The sequence below is a fragment of the Hyla sarda genome, chromosome 1 (assembly GCF_029499605.1).
Source record: "Hyla sarda isolate aHylSar1 chromosome 1, aHylSar1.hap1, whole genome shotgun sequence".
NCBI classification, from domain to species: domain Eukaryota; kingdom Metazoa; phylum Chordata; class Amphibia; order Anura; family Hylidae; genus Hyla; species Hyla sarda.
Genome location: NC_079189.1, coordinates 615621586 through 615633549, shown reverse-complemented (window position 1 = coordinate 615633549; position 11964 = coordinate 615621586). Strand labels below are relative to the sequence as shown.

General features: G+C 40.0%; 1 protein-coding gene across 4 annotated transcripts in view; it reads right to left on the bottom strand.

The window, feature by feature from the left end:
- LOC130297475 (zinc finger protein 432-like) overlaps positions 1–11964 on the bottom strand; it is a 156658-nt gene that overhangs the window by 84512 nt on the left and 60182 nt on the right. Inside the window, exon 1 of one of the 4 annotated variants that reach the window (XM_056550019.1) lies at positions 16–289. The exons of the other annotated variants lie outside the window; for them this stretch is intronic. The gene's annotated coding sequence lies outside the window, so the exon portion shown is untranslated. Of the gene's footprint in view, positions 1–15; positions 290–11964 lie in introns of those variants that run through there. 4 annotated transcript variants of the gene reach the window in all.

The following is an 11964-nucleotide window of genomic DNA, read 5'->3' as shown; positions in this document are numbered from 1 at the left end:
AGAGAACACACCTACCTGTATCTGTAGAGGAGCCGTGTGCTTACAGGACCTGCGATGATGTCACCGTCATGTGATCAGTCACATGGAGGAGGAGGAGTCACATGATCAGGGGCTGCTGCTCTAGGCTCCTCTGCTCAGTGTATGCAGGACTCTGCTGTGCTGGTTGTGATCGCTGCTGGATGAGCTGAAGTTATGTGTATGCAGCAGAGCTGTGTGTGTGTGATGTGCGTGGTGCAGAGCTGTGTATGTGTGTGTTATATATGTCTGCAGCAGAGCTGTGTGTAATGTGCATGTAGCTGAGCTGTATGTGTACACAGTAGAGCTGTATATGTGTAATGTGCATGTAGCTGAGCTGTATGTGTACACAGTAGTGCTGTATATGTGTAATGTACATGTAGCTGAGCTGTATGTGTACACAGTAGAGCTGTATATGTGTAATGTGCATGTAGCTGAGCTGTATGTGTACACAGTAGAGCTGTATGTGTAATGTGCATGTAGCTGAGCTGTATGTGTACACAGTAGAGCTGTATATGTGTAATGTGCATGTAGCTGAGCTGTATGTGTACACAGTAGAGCTGTATATGTGTAATGTACATGTAGCTGAGCTGTATGTGTACACAGTAGAGCTGTATATGTGTAATGTACATGTAGCTGAGCTGTATGTGTACACAGTAGAGCTGTATATGTGTAATGTACATGTAGCTGAGCTGTATGTGTACACAGTAGAGCTGTATATGTGTAATGTACATGTAGCTGAGCTGTATGTGTACACAGTAGAGCTGTATATGTGTAATGTACATGTAGCTGAGCTGTATGTGTACACAGAAGAGCTGTATATGTGTAATGTGCATGTAGCTGAGCTGTATGTGTACACAGTAGAGCTGTATATGTGTAATGTGCATGTAGCTGAGCTGTATGTGTACACAGTAGAGCTGTATATGTGTAATGTACATGTAGCTGAACTGTATGTGTACACAGTAGAGCTGTATATGTGTAATGTGCATGTAGCTGAGCTGTATGTGTACACAGTAGAGCTGTATATGTGTAATGTACATGTAGCTGAGCTGTATGTGTACACAGTAGAGCTGTATATGTGTAATGTACATGTAGCTGAGCTGTATGTGTGCACAGTAGAGCTGTATATGTGTAATGTGCATGTAGCTGAACTGTATGTGTACACAGTAGAGCTGTATATGTGTAATGTACATGTAGCTGAGCTGTATGTGTACACAGTAGAGCTGTATATGTGTAATGTGCATGTAGCTGAGCTGTATGTGTACACAGTAGAGCTGTATATGTGTAATGTACATGTAGCTGAACTGTATGTGTACACAGTAGAGCTGTATATGTGTAATGTGCATGTAGCTGAGCTGTATGTGTACACAGTAGAGCTGTATATGTGTAATGTAGCTGAGCTGTATGTGTACACAGTAGAGCTGTATATGTGTAATGTGCATGTAGCTGAGCTGTATGTGTACACAATAGAGCTGTATATGTGTCATGTACATGTAGGTGAGCTGTATGTGTACACAGTAGAGCTGTATATGTGTAATGTACATGTAGCTGAGCTGTATGTGTACACAGTAGAGCTGTATATGTGTAATGTACATGTAGCTGAGCTGTATGTGTGTAATGTACATGTAGCTGAGCTGTATGTGTACACAGTAGAGCTGTATATGTGTAATGTGCATGTAGCTGAACTGTATGTGTACACAGTAGAGCTGTATATGTGTAATGTACATGTAGCTGAGCTGTATGTGTACACAGTAGAGCTGTATATGTGTAATGTGCATGTAGCTGAGCTGTATGTGTACACAGTAGAGCTGTATATGTGTAATGTGCATGTAGCTGAGCTGTATGTGTACACAGTAGAGCTGTATATGTGTAATGTACATGTAGCTGAACTGTATGTGTACACAGTAGAGCTGTATATGTGTAATGTGCATGTAGCTGAGCTGTATGTGTACACAGTAGAGCTGTATATGTGTAATGTAGCTGAGCTGTATGTGTACACAGTAGAGCTGTATATGTGTAATGTGCATGTAGCTGAGCTGTATGTGTACACAATAGAGCTGTATATGTGTCATGTACATGTAGGTGAGCTGTATGTGTACACAGTAGAGCTGTATATGTGTAATGTACATGTAGCTGAGCTGTATGTGTACACAGTAGAGCTGTATATGTGTAATGTACATGTAGCTGAGCTGTATGTGTGTAATGTACATGTAGCTGAGCTGTATGTGTACACAGTAGTGCTGTATATGTGTAATGTACATGTAGCTGAGCTGTATGTGTACACAGTAGAGCTGTATATATGTAATATACATGTAGCTGAGCTGTATGTGTACACAGTAGTGCTGTATATGTGTAATGTACATGTAGCTGAGCTGTATGTGTACACAGTAGTGCTGTATATGTGTAATGTACATGTAGCTGAGCTGTATGTGTACACAGTAGAGCTGTATATGTGTAATGTACATGTAGCTGAGCTGTATGTGTACATAGTAGAGCTGTATATGTGTAATGTGCATGTAGCTGAGCTGTATGTGTACACAGTAGAGCTGTATATGTGTAATGTACATGTAGCTGAGCTGTATGTGTACACAGTAGAGCTGTATATGTGTAATGTACATGTAGCTGAGCTGTATGTGTGCACAGTAGAGCTGTATATGTGTAATGTGCATGTAGCTGAACTGTATGTGTACACAGTAGAGCTGTATATGTGTAATGTACATGTAGCTGAGCTGTATGTGTACACAGTAGAGCTGTATATGTGTAATGTGCATGTAGCTGAGCTGTATGTGTACACAGTAGAGCTGTATATGTGTAATGTGCATGTAGCTGAGCTGTATGTGTACACAGTAGAGCTGTATATGTGTAATGTACATGTAGCTGAACTGTATGTGTACACAGTAGAGCTGTATATGTGTAATGTGCATGTAGCTGAGCTGTATGTGTACACAGTAGAGCTGTATATGTGTAATGTAGCTGAGCTGTATGTGTACACAGTAGAGCTGTATATGTGTAATGTGCATGTAGCTGAGCTGTATGTGTACACAATAGAGCTGTATATGTGTCATGTACATGTAGGTGAGCTGTATGTGTACACAGTAGAGCTGTATATGTGTAATGTACATGTAGCTGAGCTGTATGTGTACACAGTAGAGCTGTATATGTGTAATGTACATGTAGCTGAGCTGTATGTGTGTAATGTACATGTAGTTGAGCTGTATGTGTACACAGTAGTGCTGTATATGTGTAATGTACATGTAGCTGAGCTGTATGTGTACACAGTAGAGCTGTATATATGTAATATACATGTAGCTGAGCTGTATGTGTACACAGTAGTGCTGTATATGTGTAATGTACATGTAGCTGAGCTGTATGTGTACACAGTAGTGCTGTATATGTGTAATGTACATGTAGCTGAGCTGTATGTGTACATAGTAGAGCTGTATATGTGTAATGTACATGTAGCTGAGCTGTATGTGTACACAGTAGAGCTGTATATGTGTAATGTGCATGTAGCTGAGCTGTATGTGTACACAGTAGAGCTGTATATGTGTAATGTACATGTAGCTGAGCTGTATGTGTACACAGAGCTGTATATGTGTAATGTACATGTAGCTGAGCTGTATGTGTGCACAGTAGAGCTGTATATGTGTAATGTGCATGTAGCTGAACTGTATGTGTACACAGTAGAGCTGTATATGTGTAATGTACATGTAGCTGAGCTGTATGTGTACACAGTAGAGCTGTATATGTGTAATGTGCATGTAGCTGAGCTGTATGTGTACACAGAAGAGCTGTATATGTGTAATGTACATGTAGCTGAGCTGTATGTGTACACAGTAGAGCTGTATATGTGTAATGTGCATGTAGCTGAGCTGTATGTGTACACAGTAGAGCTGTATATGTGTAATGTACATGTAGCTGAACTGTATGTGTACACAGTAGAGCTGTATATGTGTAATGTGCATGTAGCTGAGCTGTATGTGTACACAGTAGAGCTGTATATGTGTAATGTAGCTGAGCTGTATGTGTACACAGTAGAGCTGTATATGTGTAATGTGCATGTAGCTGAGCTGTATGTGTACACAATAGAGCTGTATATGTGTCATGTACATGTAGGTGAGCTGTATGTGTACACAGTAGAGCTGTATATGTGTAATGTACATGTAGCTGAGCTGTATGTGTACACAGTAGAGCTGTATATGTGTAATGTACATGTAGCTGAGCTGTATGTGTGTAATGTACATGTAGCTGAGCTGTATGTGTACACAGTAGTGCTGTATATGTGTAATGTACATGTAGCTGAGCTGTATGTGTACACAGTAGAGCTGTATATGTGTAATGTATATGTAGCTGAGCTGTATGTGTACACAGTAGAGCTGTATATGTGTAATGTACATGTAGCTGAGCTGTATGTGTACACAGTAGAGCTGTATATGTGTAATGTACATGTAGCTGAGCTGTATGTGTACACAGTAGAGCTGTATATGTGTAATGTACATGTAGCTGAGCTGTATGTGTACACAGTAGAGCTGTATATGTGTAATGTACATGTAGCTGAGCTGTATGTGTACACAGTAGAGCTGTATATGTGTAATGTACATGTAGCTGAGCTGTATGTGTACACAGTAGAGCTGTATATGTGTAATGTACATGTAGCTGAGCTGTATGTGTACACAGTAGTGCTGTATATGTGTAATGTACATGTAGCTGAGCTGTATGTGTACACAGTAGAGCTGTATATGTGTAATGTACATGTAGCTGAGCTGTATGTGTACACAGTAGAGCTGTATATGTGTAATGTGCATGTAGCTGAGCTGTATGTGTACACAGTAGAGCTGTATATGTGTAATGTACATGTAGCTGAGCTGTGTGTACACAGTAGAGCTGTATATGTGTAATGTACATGTAGCTGAGCTGTATGTGTACACTGTAGAGCTGTATATGTGTAATGTACATGTAGCTGAGCTGTATGTGTACACAGTAGAGCTGTATATGTGTAATGTGCATGTAGCTGAGCTGTATGTGTACACAGTAGAGCTGTATATGTGTAATGTACATGTAGCTGAGCTGTATGTGTACACAGCAGAGCTGTATGTGTGTAATGTACATGTAGCTGAGCTGTATGTGTACACAGTAGAGCTGTATATGTGTAATGTACATGTAGCTGAGCTGTATGTGTACACAGTAGAGCTGTATATGTGTAATGTGCATGTAGCTGAGCTGTATGTGTACACAGTAGAGCTGTATATGTGTAATGTGCATGTAGCTGAGCTGTATGTGTACACAGTAGAGCTGTATATGTGTAATGTGCATGTAGCTGAGCTGTATGTGTACACAGTAGAGCTGTATATGTGTAATGTACATGTAGCTGAGCTGTATGTGTACACAGTAGAGCTGTATATGTGTAATGTACATGTAGCTGAGCTGTATGTGTACACAGTAGAGCTGTATATATGTAATATACATGTAGCTGAGCTGTATGTGTACACAGTAGAGCTGTATATATGTAATATACATGTAGCTGAGCTGTATGTGTACACAGTAGTGCTGTATATGTGTAATGTACATGTAGCTGAGCTGTATGTGTACACAGTAGTGCTGTATATGTGTAATGTACATGTAGCTGAGCTGTATGTGTACACAGTAGAGCTGTATATGTGTAATGTACATGTAGCTGAGCTGTATGTGTACACAGTAGAGCTGTATATGTGTAATGTGCATGTAGCTGAGCTGTATGTGTACACAGTAGAGCTGTATATGTGTAATGTACATGTAGCTGAGCTGTATGTGTACACAGTAGAGCTGTATATGTGTAATGTACATGTAGCTGAGCTGTATGTGTACACTGTAGAGCTGTATATGTGTAATGTACATGTAGCTGAGCTGTATGTGTACACAGCAGAGCTGTATGTGTGTAATGTACATGTAGCTGAGCTGTATGTGTACACAGTAGAGCTGTATATGTGTAATGTACATGTAGCTGAGCTGTATGTGTACACAGTAGAGCTGTATATGTGTAATGTGCATGTAGCTGAGCTGTATGTGTACACAGTAGAGCTGTATATGTGTAATGTGCATGTAGCTGAGCTGTATGTGTACACAGTAGAGCTGTATATGTGTAATGTACATGTAGCTGAGCTGTATGTGTACACAGTAGAGCTGTATATATGTAATGTACATGTAGCTGAGCTGTATGTGTACACAGTAGAGCTGTATATATGTAATATACATGTAGCTGAGCTGTATGTGTACACAGTAGTGCTGTATATGTGTAATGTACATGTAGCTGAGCTGTATGTGTACACAGTAGTGCTGTGTATGTGTAATGTACATGTAGCTGAGCTGTATGTGTACACAGTAGAGCTGTATATGTGTAATGTGCATGTAGCTGAGCTGTATGTGTACACAGTAGAGCTGTGTATGTGTAATGTGCATGTAGCTGAGCTGTATGTGTACACAGTAGAGCTGTATATGTGTAATGTGCATGTAGCTGAGCTGTATGTGTACACAGTAGAGCTGTATATGTGTAATGTGCATGTAGCTGAGCTGTATGTGTACACAGTAGAGCTGTATGTGTAATGTGCATGTAGCTGAGCTGTATGTGTACACAGTAGAGCTGTATATGTGTAATGTACATGTAGCTGAGCTGTATGTGTACACAGTAGAGCTGTATATGTGTAATGTACATGTAGCTGGGCTGTATGTGTACACAGTAGAGCTGTATATGTGTAATGTACATGTAGCTGAGCTGTATGTGTACACAGTAGAGCTGTATATGTGTAATGTGCATGTAGCTGAGCTGTATGTGTACACAATAGAGCTGTATATGTGTAATGTACATGTAGCTGAGCTGTATGTGTACACAGTAGAGCTGTATATGTGTAATGTGCATGTAGCTGAGCTGTATGTGTACACAGTAGAGCTGTATATGTGTAATGTGCATGTAGCTGAGCTGTATATGTACACAGTAGAGCTGTATATGTGTAATGTACATGTAGCTGAGCTGTATGTGTACACAGTAGAGTTGTATATGTGTAATGTGCATGTAGCTGAGCTGTATGTGTACACAGTAGAGCTGTATATGTGTAATGTACATGTAGCTGAGCTGTATGTGTACACAGTAGAGCTGTATATGTGTAATGTACATGTAGCTGAGCTGTATGTGTACACAGTAGAGCTGTATATGTGTAATGTACATGTAGCTGAGCTGTATGTGTACACAGTAGAGCTGTATATGTGTAATGTACATGTAGCTGAGCTGTATGTGTACACAGTAGAGCTGTATATGTGTAATGTACATGTAGCTGAGCTGTATGTGTACACAGTAGAGCTGTATATGTGTAATGTACATGTAGCTGAGCTGTATGTGTACACAGTAGAGCTGTATATGTGTAATGTACATGTAGCTGAGCTGTATGTGTACACAGTAGAGCTGTATATGTGCATGTAGCTGAGCTGTATGTGTACACAGTAGAGCTGTATATGTGTAATGTGCATGTAGCTGAGCTGTATGTGTACACAGTAGAGCTGTATATGTGTAATGTACATGTAGCTGAGCTGTATGTGTACACAGTAGAGCTGTATATGTGTAATGTACATGTAGCTGAGCTGTATGTGTACACAGTAGTGCTGTATATGTGTAATGTACATGTAGCTGAGCTGTATGTGTGCACAGTAGAGCTGTATATGTGTAATGTACATGTAGCTGAGCTGTATGTGTGCACAGTAGAGCTGTATATGTGTAATGTGCATGTAGCCTGAGCTGTATGTGTACACAGTAGAGCTGTATATGTGTAATGTGCATGTAGCTGAGCTGTATGTGTACACAGTAGAGCTGTATATATGTAATGTACATGTAGCTGAGCTGTATGTGTACACAGTAGTGCTGTATATGTGTAATATACATGTAGCTGAGCTGTATGTGTACACAGTAGAGCTGTATATGTGTAATGTACATGTAGCTGAGCTGTATGTGTACACAGTAGAGCTGTATATGTGTAATGTGCATGTAGCTGAGCTGTATGTGTACACAGTAGAGCTGTATATGTGTAATGTACATGTAGCTGAGCTGTATGTGTACACAGTAGAGCTGTATATGTGTAATGTACATGTAGCTGAGCTGTATGTGTACACAGTAGAGCTGTATATGTGTAATGTACATGTAGCTGAGCTGTATGTGTACACAGTAGAGCTGTATATATGTAATATACATGTAGCTGAGCTGTATGTGTACACAGTAGTGCTGTATATGTGTAATGTACATGTAGCTGAGCTGTATGTGTACACAGTAGTGCTGTATATGTGTAATGTACATGTAGCTGAGCTGTATGTGTACACAGTAGAGCTGTATATGTGTAATGTGCATGTAGCTGAGCTGTATGTGTACACAGTAGAGCTGTATATGTGTAATGTGCATGTAGCTGAGCTGTATGTGTAGCACAGTAGAGCTGTATATGTGTAATGTGCATGTAGCTGAGCTGTATGTGTACACAGTAGAGCTGTATATGTGTAATGTACATGTAGCTGAGCTGTATGTGTACACAGTAGAGCTGTATATGTGTAATGTGCATGTAGCTGAGCTGTATGTGTACACAGTAGAGCTGTATATGTGTAATGTACATGTAGCTGAGCTGTATGTGTACACAGTAGAGCTGTATATGTGTAATGTGCATGTAGCTGAGCTGTATGTGTACACAGTAGAGCTGTATATGTGTAATGTACATGTAGCTGAGCTGTATGTGTACACAGTAGAGCTGTATGTGTAATGTGCATGTAGCTGAGCTGTATGTGTACACAGTAGAGCTGTATATGTGTAATGTACATGTAGCTGAGCTGTATGTGTACACAGTAGAGCTGTATATGTGTAATGTGCATGTAGCTGAGCTGTATGTGTACACAGTAGAGCTGTATATGTGTAATGTACATGTAGCTGAGCTGTATGTGTACACAGTAGAGCTGTATATGTGTAATGTGCATGTAGCTGAGCTGTATGTGTACACAGTAGAGCTGTATATGTGTAATGTGCATGTAGCTGAGCTGTATGTGTACACAGTAGAGCTGTATATGTGTAATGTGCATGTAGCTGAGCTGTATGTGTGTAATGTGCATGTAGCTGAGCTGTATGTGTACACAGTAGAGCTGTATATGTGTAATGTACATGTAGCTGAGCTGTATGTGTACACAGTAGAGCTGTATATGTGTAATGTGCATGTAGCTGAGCTGTATGTGTACACAGTAGAGCTGTATAGGTGTAATGTACATGTAGCTGAGCTGTATGTGTACACAGTAGAGCTGTATATGTGTAATGTACATGTAGCTGAGCTGTATGTGTACACAGTAGTGCTGTATATGTGTAATGTACATGTAGCTGAGCTGTATGTGTGCACAGTAGAGCTGTATATGTGTAATGTACATGTAGCTGAGCTGTATGTGTACACAGTAGAGCTGTATATGTGTAATGTGCATGTAGCTGAGCTGTATGTGTACACAGTAGAGCTGTATATGTGTAATGTACATGTAGCTGAGCTGTATGTGTACACAGTAGAGCTGTATATGTGTAATGTACATGTAGCTGAGCTGTATGTGTACACAGTAGAGCTGTATATGTGTAATGTACATGTAGCTGAGCTGTATGTGTACACAGTAGAGCTGTATATGTGTAATGTACATGTAGCTGAGCTGTATGTGTACACAGTAGAGCTGTATATGTGTAATGTACATGTAGCTGAGCTGTATGTGTACACAGTAGAGCTGTATATGTGTAATGTACATGTAGCTGAGCTGTATATGTGTACACAGTAGAGCTGTATATGTGTAATGTACATGTAGCTGAGCTGTATGTGTACACAGTAGAGCTGTATATGTGTAATGTGCATGTAGCTGAGCTGTATGTGTACACAGTAGAGCTGTATATGTGTAATGTACATGTAGCTGAGCTGTATGTGTACACAGTAGAGCTGTATATGTGTAATGTGCATGTAGCTGAGCTGTATGTGTACACAGTAGAGCTGTATATGTGTAATGTACATGTAGCTGAGCTGTATGTGTACACAGTAGAGCTGTATATGTGTAATGTACATGTAGCTGAGCTGTATGTGTACACAGTAGAGCTGTATATGTGTAATGTACATGTAGCTGAGCTGTATGTGTACACAGTAGAGCTGTATATGTGTAATGTACATGTAGCTGAGCTGTATGTGTACACAGTAGAGCTGTATATGTGTAATGTACATGTAGCTGAGCTGTATGTGTACACAGTAGAGCTGTATATGTGTAATGTACATGTAGCTGAGCTGTATGTGTACACAGTAGAGCTGTATATGTGTAATGTACATGTAGCTGAGCTGTATGTGTACACAGTAGAGCTGTATATGTGTAATGTACATGTAGCTGAGCTGTATGTGTACACAGTAGAGCTGTATATGTGTAATGTGCATGTAGCTGAGCTGTATGTGTACACAGTAGAGCTGTATATGTGTAATGTACATGTAGCTGAGCTGTATGTGTACACAGTAGAGCTGTATATGTGTAATGTACATGTAGCTGAGCTGTATGTGTACACAGTAGAGCTGTATATGTGTAATGTACATGTAGCTGAGCTGTATGTGTACACAGTAGAGCTGTATATGTGTAATGTACATGTAGCTGAGCTGTATGTGTACACAGTAGAGCTGTATATGTGTAATGTACATGTAGCTGAGCTGTATGTGTACACAGTAGAGCTGTATATGTGTAATGTACATGTAGCTGAGCTGTATGTGTACACAGTAGAGCTGTATATGTGTAATATGCATGTAGCTGAGCTGTATGTGTACACAGTAGAGCTGTATATGTGTAATGTACATGTAGCTGAGCTGTATGTGTACACAGTAGAGCTGTATATGTGTAATGTACATGTAGCTGAGCTGTATGTGTACACAGTAGAGCTGTATATGTGTAATGTACATGTAGCTGAGCTGTATGTGTACACAGTAGAGCTGTATATGTGTAATGTACATGTAGCTGAGCTGTATGTGTACACAGTAGAGCTGTATATGTGTAATGTACATGTAGCTGAGCTGTATGTGTACACAGTAGAGCTGTATATGTGTAATGTACATGTAGCTGAGCTGTATGTGTACACAGTAGAGCTGTATATGTGTAATGTACATGTAGCTGAGCTGTATGTGTACACAGTAGAGCTGTATATGTGTAATGTACATGTAGCTGAGCTGTATGTGTACACAGTAGAGCTGTATATGTGTAATGTACATGTAGCTGAGCTGTATGTGTACACAGTAGAGCTGTATATGTGTAATGTACATGTAGCTGAGCTGTATGTGTACACAGTAGAGCTGTATATGTGTAATGTACATGTAGCTGAGCTGTATGTGTACACAGTAGAGCTGTATATGTGTAATGTACATGTAGCTGAGCTGTATGTGTACACAGTAGAGCTGTATATGTGTAATGTACATGTAGCTGAGCTGTATGTGTACACAGTAGAGCTGTATATGTGTAATGTACATGTAGCTGAGCTGTATGTGTACACAGTAGAGCTGTATATGTGTAATGTACATGTAGCTGAGCTGTATGTGTACACAGTAGAGCTGTATATGTGTAATGTACATGTAGCTGAGCTGTATGTGTACACAGTAGAGCTGTATATGTGTAATGTACATGTAGCTGAGCTGTATGTGTACACAGTAGAGCTGTATATGTGTAATTGTACATGTAGCTGAGCTGTATATGTGTAATGTACATGTTAGCTGAGCTGTATGTGTACACAGTAGAGCTGTATATGTGTAATGTACATGTAGCTGAGCTGTATGTGTACACAGTAGAGCTGTATATGTGTAATGTACATGTAGCTGAGCTGTATGTGTACACAGTAGAGCTGTATATGTGTAATGTACATGTAGCTGAGCTGTATGTGTACACAGTAGAGCTGTATATGTGTAATGTGCATGT